General features: G+C 47.5%; 1 protein-coding gene across 2 annotated transcripts in view; it reads left to right on the forward strand.

Moving 5' to 3' along the window:
• The window catches only part of WDR90 (WD repeat domain 90), a 1426420-nt gene that overhangs the window by 7301 nt on the left and 1403668 nt on the right, over positions 1 to 15451 (forward strand). The gene's annotated exons all lie outside the window — the stretch shown is intronic.

Consider the following 15451-nt stretch of genomic DNA (forward strand, 5'->3'; position numbering starts at 1 on the left):
GCAGCCCGATATAATTGGCCTGCCGGGGGGTGATGTTTCATTTTTATGGATTTTTGGCAGGACGTAAAATAAGGGTGTCCTTGGGTTCTTATTTTGCAAAAATTCAAGTTCTTTTTTCGAAAGATAACCTTCATCGAAGCCTTTAGATAAAATTGGAAAGAGTATGTGCTGAAGATCAGATGTTGGATCTTTATTCACTTTTTTGTAGCATTGGATGTCATTTAATTGTCTGGTGACTTCTTTTACATAGTCCTCTTTGTCTAGAATGACTATGGATCCGCCTTTGTCAGCCTGTTTTATCACGATAGAAGTGTCATTTTGAAGTGTAGAGAGGGCTTGAATTTGATTTTTTGTCGTGTTGAATTTTATCCCATGTTTCTTGTTTTCCATTTCTGTTATGGCTGACAGTAAAGTTTTTTCAAAGATGGCAACTTCCTTGGGAATTTTATTAGTGGGTGGGCAGAAGGTAGATTTTTTCTTTAGGCCCGTGTCCATTGTAGGCTCCATGGGGGGGTTCAGTGAGAAAAATGTTTTGAGTCTTATTTTCCTGCAGAATTCCATAGCTTCCATTTTTAGTCGTACAAAATCCGTATGTTTTGTAGGGACGAAAGATAATCCTTTTTCTAGAATACTTGATTCGTCTTTTGTTAAGATTCTTTTAGATAGATTGAAGACCAGTGAAGTGTCTAATTTTTGTAATTCTGTCGTCTGGTTGTCATCTCCCACGGTTGTGTATTGAACCGGACTCTGCCTCTTGGCCGTTGCTGGCCTCTCCCTAAAAAAGGAGTTTGTTGTTGAGGATGTTGAAAATTACCACGTTGGTTAATATTGCGTTGCCTATCTTCTAATTCGCCTTCACTGCCACTTGATGACGATGATGGTTCAGAAAATGTGATAAAGTTTTTTGACGACCTTCCCTGGTATGTTGATAGATATCTTCGGGATTCCGGTTGTGAGTAGAAGTCTGTTTGAAGATATGGGTAGGTCTTAGATAGCGAGAAGTTACGTTTATCTTTTTCAAAGTTGAAAGTTTTCTGATTGATCGTGTAGTCTTTAAATTCAAGGATCTCCTTCTCTATTTTCTCAAGTAATGTTTTTGCGTCTGTAATAATATGGTTTGTCTTAATCAGTGCATTTATAATGTGGCACAGGTAGAGAGGCAAGGTATTCTCATATGCATGGGGCTACACCCCCGGCAAATAAGAACATGCCCCTTGAGATTGTATCAGTGCTACATGTGCTACAGTACGATGTGTATTACAGATTAGGGCATGTGAGCGTCTGCTGACAATCTGTAAAGTGTCACACAGGCAGGCAAAAAAACTGACACACGCGGCTATTTCGGAAATATGCCCATTCTTGTATCAGCCAAAGTATTTAATCTCTGCGGTCAAAATACCTCCAATTCCTGCCTTTCTCCAGGCTGTAGACAATGGAAACATACATATTGCATTTCCACATAAGGTCAGTAGCTAGTATTTTAAACATGAAATATACATCTGAAAGTGTGAGTTTTTGTTTATAGCTTGCATTTACTTAGTGATCTTAGTTATCAAATATATTTTAAAACATTTGTCAGTGAACTCTTGCACTTCCCCTTTTTTTATTTACTTTCAGGTGTTGGTATACCGGATGTATATATTTGTATTAAGCAATAGTTATGGGAAGGAGGACAAGGGGAGACATTGAGCTCACTCTATCATCTAAGTGATGATAAGAACTTCACATAGTATGTGCAGTAGTGATGCAACTGACAGGTTTTATACATTTGAGGTCAGCAGTTCTACAGTGGAAAATAATCTGTACCGTCGACAGGGTGAGATTTATGGCATGAACTAAGTGATTGATGTTAAGGCAGCTTTAATTGATTATTCTTTAAGGGAACAAGTCTCTTATGGGAAGGAAGGGCATGCCATATCCTAGGTGCATTCCCTAATGATGGAGATATATATACATACATTCTCTCTTTCTCTCTCTCTTTCTCTCTCTCTTTCTCTCTCTCTTCCTCTCTCTCTTTCTCTCTCTCTCTCTCTCTCTCTCTCTCTCTCTCTCTCTCTCATTTTCTCTCGCTCTCTCTCTCTCTCTCTCTCTCATTTTCTCTCGCGCTCTCTCTCTCTCTCTCTTTCTTTCTCTCTTTCTTTCTTTCTCTCTTTCTTTCTTTCTTTCTCTCTCTCTCTCTCTTTCTCTCTCTCTCTCTCGCTCTTTCTTTCTCGCTCTTTCTCTTTCTCTCTTTTTCTCTCTTTTTCTCTCTCTCTTTCTCTCTCTCTTTCTCTTTCTCTCTCTCTCTCTCTCTCTTTCTCTCTCTCTCTTTCTCTCTTTTTTTTCTTTCTCTCTCTCTCTCTCTCTCTCTCTCTCTCTCTCTCTCTCTCTCTCTTTTTCTTTCTCTCTCTCTCTTTCTCTCTTTTTCTTTCTCTCTCTCGCTCTCTCTCTCTCTCTCTCTCTCTCTCTCTCGCTCTCTCTCTCTCTCTTTCTCTCTTTTTCTTTCTCTCTCTCTCTCTCTCTTTCTCTCTTTTTCTTTCTCTCTCTTTCTCTCTTTTTCTTTCTCTCTCTCTCTCTCTCTCTTTTTCTTTCTCTCTCTTTTTCTTTCTCTCTCTTTTTCTCTCCCTCTTTTTCTCTCTCCCTCTTTTTCTCTCTCGCTCTTTTTTTCTCTCTCGCTCTTTTTTTCTCTCTCGCTCTTTTTTTCTCTCTCGCTCTTTCTTTCTCGCTCGCTCTTTCTCGCTCGCTCGCTCTTTCTTTCTCGCTCGCTCTTTCTTTCTCGCTCGCTCTTTCTTTCTCGCTCGCTCTTTCTTTCTCGCTCGCTCTTTCTCGCTCGCTCTTTCTCTCTCGCTCTTTCTCTCTCGCTCTTTCTCTCTCGCTCTTTCTCTCTTTCTCTCTCGCTCTTTCTCTCTCGCTCTTTCTCTCTTTTTCTCTCGCTCGCTCTTTCTCTCTCGCTCTTTCTCTCTCGCTCTTTCTCTCTCGCTCTTTCTCTCTCGCTCTTTCTCTCTCTCTTTCTCTCTCTCTTTCTCTCTCTCTTTCTCTCTCTCTTTCTCTCTCTCGCTCTTTCTCTCTTTTACTCTCTCTCTTTCTCTCTTTTTCTTTCTCTTTCTCTCTTTCTTTCTCTCTCTCTCTCTCTTTTTCCCTCTCTGTCTCTTTCTCTTTGTCTCTCTCTCTCTCTCTCTCTCTCTCTCTCTCTCTCTTTCGCTCTCTCTCTCTCTTTCGCTCTCTCTCTCTCTCTCTCTCTCTCTCTCTCTCTCTCTCGCGCGCTCTCTCTCTCTGTCTTTCGCTCTCTCTCTGTCTTTCGCTCTCTCTCTGTCTTTCGCTCTCTCTCTGTCTTTCGCTCTCTCTCTGTCTTTCGCTCTCTCTCTGTCTTTCTCGCGTTTTTTTGACAAGGTGTTTTGCAAAGTAGTTTAGCTTGCTTCTTAGTTGTAAGGAAATGGCTCTTCCTTTTATTTTTTATTCATGGTCACCCCCAAGTTTTTGGACTGATGTTGCTGGTTTTTCGACTCTGAAGGTGGACGGAGGCTTTCTGACCAGATCTTGGTGCCCTTGCTCTGACCATAAAAAGTGTATGTCTAATTGATTCACCCACAATTGGCAATTAGTATATGGTAGCAGGAGTACCGAAGGCCTGTAGGTTTAAGCGCTTCTTGTGGACTGTACCACTCATTGTGCCATCATGAGAGAATCAAAGCAAAGTGCTACTCCCATCCCACCATTACTGGCTAGCAGAGCAGTTTTTGACTGCTAATTCGACTTTACCATTTAAAGTAATGGCAAAGCCCAAGTCTTTCTTTTCAATACCTATAAGTCACCACCTGGGGGCGTGGCTTGAGGCGTCAAGATGGCGGTCGCACTGTGAGAGTGCTCTGGAACCCTCCGCCATCCGACTCTATCTGCGGCGACCCCTGGCGACATCCCGGCAACTACGAGGTGGCAGCGATCATCCTTCAAGAACTGTGATCTGCCTGTGAACCAGGGTGGTGCTGTCCAAGTCGAGGCACAGTGCGGCAGGTATGAAGAGGGAGGCCAGAGGTAAAATAGCGGTTCTGGCCTGCCACTATGGGAGCGGTGCCAGGCGGGCCTAGAGTCAGAGAGCAGCGTTGAGGGCGGTGAGGCGGGAGTGAGCGGCTCTCTTCGGCAGACAGACAAATTTGGTGCTGCAGCCCAACAACTACAGGTGAGTGCTGTGGTCCCGGTGAAGGCATGCTCATGGGCCTGAGGGGGCGGCGAGGCCCGCCCTGCCCGGGGCTGCACCTCATGAATCTAAGTCTCCAGTGTGAGGCTGGGTGTCCTCTGGGTGGCTCTCTACCCCGCAACTTCGCACTGTCTGAGGGACCTGCTAAGGGACATTGAGACATCCCCGGCGGAGGGACGGATGGTGCTTGGCTCCCGGAGGGGCCTGAAGATAGGCCTCGGTCCGGCCCAGTGTAGGCCAATTCTTTCCCCCTGCGAGGTGACTGCCTGAGCCAGTGGGGCAGCTGGCTCCCGCTAAAGTTAGCAGGGAAGGGGCGTGGTGCGCATTGCCTTGTGGAGCTCCCTTCTCCATTCGTGCGGGCCGGGGCGTGGTGGGGAGGAGAACTGGAGTGGACCCCCCACTTGGTTGGGGCCCGGGTCACAGGAGGTGGGGGAGGTCCTGGTGGGTGGAGTGACAGCCTTTCTTCCTCCTTGCACCCGCAGGGGTCAGGGCCCTGGCCAGCATGGTTTGAACTGAGGATGGCTGGAGCTGTGACCCTCCGCTCTGCCCTTCTCTGGGAGATTATGTCCCACCGGTACAACCCAGTGTAGGGAGAGCCACAGTTGGGCCTGGTTGTGCTCCCCCAGAAACATTAGCTCGTGTGATGAGGGGCCTCTTGGACTGGCTGATGGGGGCCCAGCTGCTCTTACTGGACCTGCTTCGTGGGGTTCCTGGGGACATGGTCATTTCTGGTTCTGGCGGAGTGGACTAGCAGACTCCGGTCCCACTGACCAGTTGTGGTTGATTTGAGGGCTGTTGGACCGTGCATGATACAAGGGTTAGTTGTATTTCTTTGACACCCTACACGTGCATGGGACTGGCTCACAGAAGAGGGACTCTTGAATGATAAGTGGTGACCGTTGCCCTTGTGTCTCCGCCACTCGCTGTCAAAAGGGTGGCAAACAAACCCGATCTTGCCCACGAGGACGTGCAGCGGGGGACCAGCTCACCCTCTCCACCGTTAGAGGCCTCGGTGACTCATCATTGACCGAACGGAGGTCCCATGTCCTGGAGGCAGGGGGCCTCTCGGGAACAGTCCTAATCTGGAGAACGACTGAGCCACACTTAATCACTGATCACTTGACGTGGCTGAGGTTCAGGACTGCGGAATAGCAGACAATTAACTCTGTCTGTTGTTGCTGCATGCTTTGATCTGACTTGTATGATCACGGGGGTCTTTCTGCATTGATCCTACGATTTGGAGCGGTCCACCATGCTAGACCTGATTAGAGGGGTTTCTGTTATTTTCCTACTTTTCTTTCTTTCTTGCCAGTTTGGATGCTTCTTAGAGGGAAGTATGGGTAGGGGGAATGTTGGCTAGGGTCAAGAGTTGGCACACCATGAGTTGGCGTGTTACTGTTTGTTTCTGCCTTTTTAGGTCTTGCGACCTGCACTGTGCAGCAGTGCTCGCACAGGTCGCAAGACCTTCAGTAGGTGAAACAAGCATTTTCAGTGCAATAGGTCTCGCATTTGTGAGAGTTTGAGCAATTGACATTGTAAATGAAAAGGCCTTTTATTTATGTATTTTCAAAGCCTGCAAGCGCGTGTAAATATGCACTTTGTACTTGTAGTCCTTGCTTACGAAATGCACGGCTGGCAGTAAAACAGGCACAGTTACTGACAGCCTTGCTTCTCGTAAGCAACTACTACTATAAGTACAAAGTGTGTGTTTATGCACTGATTGTAGGTTTTCAAAACACATAAATAAAAGGCATTGTCATTTACAATGCCAATAGCTGAAACTCTTGCAAATGCGAGACCTATTGCATTGCAAATGCTAGTTATATTCAGTGTACTGTAGATATAAAAGCTGCTGGCTGATTGTCACATGGTTGTTATTGTGGTGTCTGCTCTCTGGTGTCGGAATCCTTTGCGCAGAAGTTGATTGACGGTACGTAAGCAGCGTGTGTTTTAGATTGCTGATATGCTAGTTAAGCGCAACTGGTAAAAAGTGCCTTATTTGGTGGTGTGCATCTTCTTCCGGAAGGTGTTTGTGTGTTTATAGACCCGGGCGCACAGCTTCAATCCTGAACACACTGCCTGGTGTGGAGACTGCACTCGTCTGTTGCCCTTCTCTACCAGCAGAGCCAAGGCACGGACTACAATTCACCCCATTCCCTTCAAATGCTGCCTTGTAATTCCCAAATAAAGGGCGGGGCAGTGAGTAGCTTCTCGATATTGAAGAAGGGGGGGGACTAACCTAGTTAATCAGAATGCAAGTAGCATCACGGCGCGTGACATCACAGGAAGTGGCATTACAGGAAGTGGCATCAGATCTTGAGCCCTCACATATATGTATAGCAGGTCTATCATGAGTGCATTGGAACACATTTCGAGTATACACACAAACCCTCCTGATTGGAGGCAGAAGATTCACACTTTTGAAAGCTGTGCATAAAACAGTGTTGCCTTTTGTCAGTGCAAATTTCCTCTACCCACAGTGCTTTACGAGAAAAAAAGGTGCTACTTAAATTATTTCAATGCCTCCTCAGGGGTAGTAAGCACTATATCAATTACATTTTTTTTTTTGGTGTAAATACAGGGAATGACCAATGTATCTAACATTCTTACAGAACATGCATGTGAGAAGTTGGCCTGGTATATGCTGCTCACTAGTTCTAGTGATCACCTTGTACCATGCCAAGCAACCCTTATAGTGGTGGTTGAAGTCAACCTTGATAGACCAGCTATCCTAGTGGTAGCGTGGACAGTGCAGTCTGCAGGCTAAACTCTTGAGGGCATGTGAAGCCAGCTGTTTTACCATATGTAACCTCCTTGAATACCAAATGAAAGGACACCACACAGATATATATTCAAAATATATATGTATTTATTTACTAAAAGTATCCCCTATACTCTTTATGAGCACAGAAGCACATTCGTTAAAACAAGGCAATGTTTAAATATACAAAAGTTGCACAATTATGGATGGGCCCGGGTGGCCCGCTAAACCATATACTAAAATAGTGGTATGAGAACCACGTATAGAGAAGTAAGAAGGCCTAGGGCCTTGTGAATTGCTGGGACTACAAGGAGCTAACAGTAGTTAGTGACCAGGAGGCCCACAGGATGCGTGTGCAGTGTTGGAAGGTACACGCGTGCACCTATTGGATTCAATGGGTGTGTAAAAGTCACAAAGTTAAAGCAAAGGGAGTCTTCTGGATGGACCAGAACCTAACAACTGGAAACCTAGACACTAGAGATGTTTCTCTACACAGGAGCACCGGAGTGCCAGCGTTACCTCACCCACAGGAAGCGGGTGCATAGGTGTCAAAGTACATCGGTTTTCGTCGTGCAGGTCTATGGAGCCTGAAGATGAAGATGCTGCAGGCGGTCAGGCGAGAAGAGTTCCGGTGGATCTAAGGATGGATCTGGAGAGTAGAAGACCTGAAAGCAGAGGGGACACTGTTCAGAGTCACTAGCCAGTGACCGGCGTGGAACCAGGAAGGAACCAGGCGATGTCGGGTGCCAACAGGTGAAAAAGTGAAGCTTGTCTCTGCAGCCACGTGGAAGTGAAGATGTCGACGACGTCCAGGAGTCACTCACGAGCTGTCCCACGAAGGCTCTAGCTGATGGCGGTGTCGGCTTCTCGATGGGAGCAAACAGGCCTTGGCTAATGCAAGCCACGCAGGAGTCGATGAAAGCTTGGTGCTCTAACCAGCAAGGTCAGAGGGGCTGCTCCTTTTCACAGGAGCAAGGCCCAGTCTGGAGCAACCAGACCAGCAGTGTTGTTCGTAGATTTTGTCGCCAAGATGGCCACTAGCCAACGGGCCACTAACCGGGATGACGCATCGAGTGGCAAAAAGCAAAAGGGCCCCACGCAGATCTCGTGGATGCTGGAGGGCTGGTCTTTGGTGCAAATGCTGCTCGGTGTTGGGGCTTTCTCAGGGCCCTATGCACAACGATGAGGATGCCTCGGGTGCTGCGCAGTCAGCTTGTCGTGGATGTTTCAAGATGGCCGGTCCCACGTCTCTCGGTGCCTCCACGGGTCTCTTCTTTGCAGGGACTGTGGATCAGGCTCTGAGATGTCTGGGAGTCTGGGTCTTGTCGGGCTCTGGGTTCGGTCTCCGGCGGGAGGCGGCGGCAAAGCAGTCGTTGAGTTGCTGGATGGTGCCTGTGTTCACAGGGTGGTCACTCCTTGGCCACAAGGGAGATTCTCTTCAGTCTTCTGTGCAGCAGAATGTCGAAGTCCAGTGATTCTTCTTCTTCAAGTCGAGTTTCAGGATGATCTAAAGTCCTGGGACACAGCTCCTACTCTTTTTCCAAATCTAGGGGCTGGATTACCTGCTAGGTCCCTCATCTGGGTGGGACCAGGAAGGGGGGTGGTTACACCCCCTCTCCTTTGTTCAGTTTCGCGCCAGGGCCGGGGCTGGAGAGCCCCAGCTCCAGTTTGAACTGGCATATGCACGGGGACACCTTGTGTGCCCCAGGCATGTCTCAATCTATTCAGCCCTCCCTAACCCACTACACAAAATCCTGACTGGGGTGGTGCAAGCACCTCCCCTGACAGGAAACCCTTTGTCCAAACCTCCCAAGCTGGAAGGACTCCCAGCAGCAGGAGGGCAGACTTGTGTCTGTGATGGCAGCATCCATTTTGTGATGCTGAGGCTCTGTCTAATTTTACCCGGGTTTCAGGTTAGGTACATGTCGTGTCCCTCTAGAAGGGTGGAATGCTACCCCCGTCGCCAGAATTGGCGAGGGGGTAGTATTCCAGATCGTATGACACCTTACTCAACATGTTTTGCTAAAGCCAAACCAGAGTTAGCATTTGACCGCGAGGTCCATAATGCACTTAAGAGTATATGGTATGGCAATATCATGGAAACAGCTAAAGGACATTGTTTCGAAAGCTGCAGACAGGCTCAGCTCATGCCAGAGCACCATCTCACTTGAAACCAAGCACTCTGCCTCCAGGATTCTTAAGGCCTGCCATAGGAGTGACTGATAGGTTACCATATGTCCATATATGTTAGATATAGATATACTATATCTAAGTAAGAGGTGATTACACCAACTTACCCCAGCTGAGTGATCAGCCAGTTGTGTCAAATAGTGAGGCCAGGCCAGGGGTGGCATAATATATGCTGCAGCCCCTGGTAGGCCTTGGATACACCTATGCCCTGGGTACCTGGGGTACCCTGTTATAGGGTCTATAAGGTGAACCAGTTCCAATTGGTAATGCACCTAGTGTGCATTGGCATTAATTTAGGGAGAGAACAGCAGGGCTGTGGGTCTGATTAGCAGGCCCACAGCCACACTAAGTCATAAAGCCAGTGAAGCAAAAGCAAACATTTGGGGTGACCATAGGATAGCAGACCCTACTCTCCTACACAACCCCCCCCTCCCCCCAACGCAGGGACATTAGACCAACCTTGACCAGTTGTGTCTTCATGTTCTAAGTGGAAGTACCGGGAGAGACCATCTGCATTACCATGGTCAGTCCCTGGGCGATGCTCCACTGTAAAGTCCATCCCCTGTAGGGAAATGGACCACCTGAGTAGTTTGGGGTTTTCACCCTTCATCTGATTTAGCCATAAGATGGGCTTATGGTCGGTCTGAATCTTGAAGTGAGTTCCAAATAAGTATGGTCTCAACTTATTCAGGGCCCACACCACAGCAAAGGCCTCCCTCTCAATAGCTGACCAACATTTCTCTCTAGGGGTCAGCCTTCTGCTAATAAAAGCAATGGGTTGGTCTTGACCATCTACATTAAGTTGTGAAAGCACAGCTCCCACCCCCAACTCAGAAGCATGTGTTTGGACAATAAACTCTTTGGAGTAGTCAGGACTCTTCAGGATAGGTGCAGAGCACATGGCCTTCTTCAGGTCATCAAATGCCTTTTGACAGTTTACTGTCCACTGAACCTTTTTGGGCATCTTCTTGGATGTCAGATCATTAAGAGGAGTCACTATGGACCCATAGGTCTTAACAAACTTCCTGTAGTACCCAGTCAGGCCTAAGAAAGCTTGGACCTGAGTCTGGGTAGTTGGAGGGGACCAGTCCTTGATGGTCTGGATCTTACTCTCCAGTGGTTGAACCTGGCCTCCACCTACAAGGTGGCCCAAGTATACAACTTTACTCTGCCCTATCTGGCAGTTAGTAGCCTTGATAGTGAGGCCTGCCTTTTGCAGGGCCTCTAGTACTTTTGTCAGGTGGATCGGGTGATCCTCCCAGGTGGAGCTAAAGACAGCAATATCATCTAGATATGCTGCACAGAAGTCATCCAACCCAGTGAGGACTTGGTTCACCAACCTTTGACAAGTGGCAGGTGCATTCTTCAGACCAAAGGACATCACCACAAATTGGTAATGACCTCCTGGGGTTGAGAATGCTGTTTTGGCCTTAGACTCCTCAGCTAACCTGATTTGCCAATGGCCAGCTGTCAAATCAAATGTGCTCAAAAACTTGGCAGAAGCCAGTCTATCTATGAGCTCATCTGCCCTTGGAATTGGGTGTGCATCTGTCCTGGTGACAGCATTGAGTCCTCTGTAATCCACACAGAACCTAATTTCTCTCTTTCTATCTTGTGTGTGAGGTTTGGGGACCAGAACCACTGGGCTAGCCCAGGGGCTCTCTGAAGGCTCAATGACACCTAACTCCAGCATTTTCTGCACCTCAGTCTTTATACAGTCCCTGACATGGTCAGGTTGCCTGTAAATCTTGCTTTTTACAGGAAGACTGTCACCAGTGTCCACCACATGGGTACACCAGTTAGTCTGACTGGGTGTCAAGAAGAACATATGTCTATATGACTGTAAAACTTGTCTGCAGTCATTTTGCTGATGTTCAGTGAGGCTGCCACCTAAGGCCACACCATCAACTGAGCCATCTTCAGGGTTCTGAGACAACAGGTCTGGGAGAGGGTCACTCTCTTCCTCCTGCCCCTCATCTGTAGCCATGAGCAAGCCCATGTCTGCCCTGTCAACATATGCCTTGAGTCTGTTTACATGGAGCACCCTGTGGGGGCTCCTGGGAGTTCCTAGGTCTACCAAGTAGGTAACCTCTCCCTTCTTTTCAACAATTGTATGGGGTCCAGACCATTTGTCTTGGAGTGCTGTTGGGGCCACTGGCTCCAACACCCATACCTTCTGTCCTGGCTGGTACTCAGTCAAAACAGCCTTTTGGTCATGCCAAGCTTTCTGTAATTCTTGGCTTGCCTCCAGGTTTTTAGATGCCTTCTCCATGTACTCAGCCATCCGGGAGCGGAGACCAAGTACATAGTCCACTATGTCTTGCTTAGGCTTTTTGAGAGGTAACTCCCATCCTTCCCTCACCAGACAAAGGGGTCCTCTTACAGGGTGCCCAAATAACAATTCAAAGGGGCTGTAGCCAACTCCTTTTTGTGGGACCTCTCTGTAAGCAAACAGAAGGCAGGGTAGAAGGATGTCCCATCTTCGCCTTAGCTTTTCAGGTAACCCTTTGATCATACCCTTTAGGGTCTTGTTGAATCTCTCAACAAGCCCATTGCATTGTGGATAGTAAGGAGTGGTGAACTTGTAGTTGACACCACATTCCTTCCACATAGCTGTTAAGTATCCTGACATGATGTTGGCACCTCTGTCAGATACCACCTCCTTAGGAAACCCCACTCTGGAGAAAACTCCAAGTAAGGCCCTGGCCACAACAGGAGCTGTTGTGGTCCTAAGGGGAATTGCCTCTGGATACCTGATGGCATGATCCACTACCACCAGTATAAATCTGTGCCCAGATGCTGTGTGGGGATCCATGGGACCCACAATATCAATCCCCACTCTTTCAAAGGGGACCCCCACCACAGGTAGTGGTATTAGGGGGGCCTTTGTTGTGCCACCTGATTTGCCACTGGCTTGGCAGGTTACACAGGAGCGACAAAACTCCTTGGTATCTTCATTCATGTGAGGCCAGTGAAAGTGAGGGACAAGCCTGTCCCAAGTCTTGTTCTGGCCTAAGTGTCCTGCTAGAGGAATATCATGGGCCAAGGTAAGAAGGAAGCCCCTAAATTGCAGAGGTATAACCAACCTCCTGGTTGCACCAGGTTTTGGGTCTCTAGCCTCTGAATAAAGGAGCCCATCATCCCAATATACTTTATGGGTACCTTGAGCATTCCCAGCAGCCTCCGCAGCGGCTTGCTGTCTGAGGGGTTCAAGGGAAGAACAGTCTAACTGAGCCTGCCTTAAGTCAGCCCTAGAAGGTCCCCCTGCCCCCAGAAACTCAACCTGGTCAGGTTCAAGCTCTTCAGGGACAGTTCCTTCAGGGGTCTCAAAATCAGTTTCCTGAGAAGACTGATCTTCACTTTCAGGCAGGAGGGAAGGCACAGCCTTGACCCTTCTGTTCTTCTTCTTGGTAGGTACTTGGTCCATTGTTCCAGGCTCCAAGACCTAAGGTTCAGTTAGGCACTTTTGGCCTGTGACCTGGTCACAGCAAGGACATGTGATGAAATCCCTAACATCTCTGCATGAGTCCTGTACTCCACTTCTGACCATAGAGAGGATTCTAGGTCATTGCCCAACAGACATTCAACTGGGAGGTCTACACTTACCACAACCTTTTTGAGGCCAGTTACCCCTCCCCAGGAGAAATTAACAATTGCCACACTATATGAAGTAGATACATTGCTGGCGTTGGTCACTAGGTAATTATCACCTAGCACTATCTGACCAGGGTCCACAAAGCCTGGTGTCATCATTGTGACACTGGCACAAGTGTCCCTGTATGCTTGAGCCACTTTATTGTTGATTAAAGGTGTTTGTCTGTACTTGCCTAGATTACTAGGACCCACAGTAGTGGTCAAATCCATGTCCACATCACAGATCAGAACAGATTGTGTAGGGGTTCTGACTAGGCCAGAATCTCCCTCAGTACCCAAGGTTAACCCCACTACTCCCTTAGCCTGAGGACCAACACTGCCAACTGTACTAGGGGGTGCAGGTGCCTTAGGGGCTGCAGTGATGGGGGCTCCAGTTTTCTTACACTCACTGGTCCAGTGAAAGGTGTTTTTACAGACATTACACCATGGCTTTTTCTGACCTTCTTTCTTCTTCTTCTTAGAAGTTTGGGACCCACCCTCATTATTCTGTTGGGGGCCTGGAGAAGACTTCTGGTCTTTAGGTTTCTGTTCCCCACCCTTTTGGTCTGCCTTCTTTTGGTCACCACCCTGGTTCTGGTTCTGGTTCTTTTGCTTAACCCTGGTTCTAACCCATTTGTCTGCCTTCTTTCCCAATTCTTGGGGGGAGGTCAGATCTGAGTCAATCAGGTGTTGATGCAACTGCTGGTTCTGACAATTATTTAAGATTTGCTCTCTTATAATTAGATTATACAATCCTGTGTAATCTGCAACCTTACTTCCCAGCAACCAGCCCTCCAGAGCCTTAGTGGCACACTCAACAAATTCAGACCAGTCCTGAGTCTGTGTCTTCTGGGTGTCTCTGAACATTAACCTGTACTGTTCAGTGGTTAAGCCTAACCCATCAATCAGAGCACTCTTCAGGACCAGGTAGTTTCTAGCATCCTCATCACTAACTGTGAGGAGCTTGTCTCTGCCTCTACCTTCAAAGGAGAGCCACAAGATTGCTGCCCACTGCTCCTGAGGTACCTGCTGTACTCTGCAGGCCCTCTCAAGGGCAGTCATTCATTTGTGGATGTCATCCCCAGCTTTGTAGGGGGGCACAATCTTACTCAGGTTTCTATTGTCATAGGACCTGTCTTTATCCTTAGGGATATTGCTGCCACCAGTGGAATCTAATCCACTCTCTTTAGACTGTCTTGCTCTAGCAAGTTTCTCCTTAGCCAAGGCAACCTCTAGTTCCTGCCTTTGGATCCTAAGTTCAGCCTCTCTCATCTTGGCTTCATGCTCTCTTCTCTGAGAGGAAGTCATCCTTCTCTGATTAGAGGCATTGGAGCCTTTAGAGCCATTGGAATGGTCAGATCCACTTGAGCTGGATCTTCTCACCCTCTGTCTCTGGTTAAGCCTGCTTGGGGGTCTGTAGGGAGGTATCCCATGTCCAGTCCCATGTAAGCTTAAGTTAGCCTGGCTAAGTCTCCTGACTGGCACCTGGCTATTTCTATCATCATCTGAATCATCTTCCCCCTCATCTTCTTCTTGAGTGCTAGGGACAGGGGCATCAGTATTATCATTTTCAGATGGGTGACCTCCATCTCCAGACCCTGTAGGGACTGAGTCAGGGGCCCTTAGAGTATCGGAGTAATCTAATAGCTCTAGGAGTTGGGCTATAGCAGGGTTTTGACCCTGCTTAAGTCTTCTGGTGTTACACAGTTGTCTTAACTCCTGAAAGTTTAACATAGAATATTTGGATGGTGCCCTTTGAGGGTCACTCTCAACAGCTGGAAGCCCAGTGGCTCCTGCTGCTCCAGCCATTCTCTTAGTGAGGTGGATGTGTTGCAATCTACCTACACTGGTGTTTTCCTACTGGACATTCTCTAGTTAGTTGTAGTCAGGGTGTGCTACTCCCTTTGCTCTACAACAACTAAGTTCAGTAGAACTTATGTATACTAGTCTTGTTTTATATGTACCTAAAGGTACCTGTATGATCTTTCAAATGATATTTTCAAAGATTACAATTGGTAAAACACAGCAAGCTCAAATACCAACTGCTGCTCACCAATGTGAGAAGTTGGCCTGGTATATGCTGCTCACTAGTTCTAGTGATCACCTTGTACCATGCCAAGCAACCCTTATGGTGGTGGTTGAAGTCAACCTTGATAGACCAGCTATCCTAGTGGTAGCGTTGACAGTGCAGTCTGCAGGCTAAACTCTTGAGGGCATGTGAAGCCAGCTGTTTTACCATATGTAACCTTGAATACCAAATGAAAGGACACCACACAGATATATATTCAAAATATATATGTATTCATTTACTAAAAGTATCCCCTATACTCTTTATGAGCACAGAAGCACATTCGTTAAAACAAGGCAATGTTTAAATATACAAAAGTTGCACAATTATGGATGGGCCCTGGTGGCCCGTAAAACCATATACCAAAATAGTGGTATGAGAACCACGTATAGAGAAGTAAGAAGGCCTAGGGCCTTGGGAATTGCTGGGACTACAAGGAGCTAACAGTAGTTAGTGACCAGGAGGCCCACAGGATGCGTGTGCAGTGTTGAAAGGTACACGCGTGCACCTATTGGAATCAGTGGGTGCGTAAAAGTCACAAAGTTAAAGCAAAGGGAGTCTTCCGGATGGACCAGAACCTAACAACTGGAAACCTAGACACTAGAGATGTTTCTCTACACAAGAG

This window comes from Triturus cristatus, chromosome 10, assembly GCF_964204655.1.
Source record: "Triturus cristatus chromosome 10, aTriCri1.1, whole genome shotgun sequence".
Classification (NCBI taxonomy): Eukaryota; Metazoa; Chordata; class Amphibia; order Caudata; family Salamandridae; genus Triturus; species Triturus cristatus.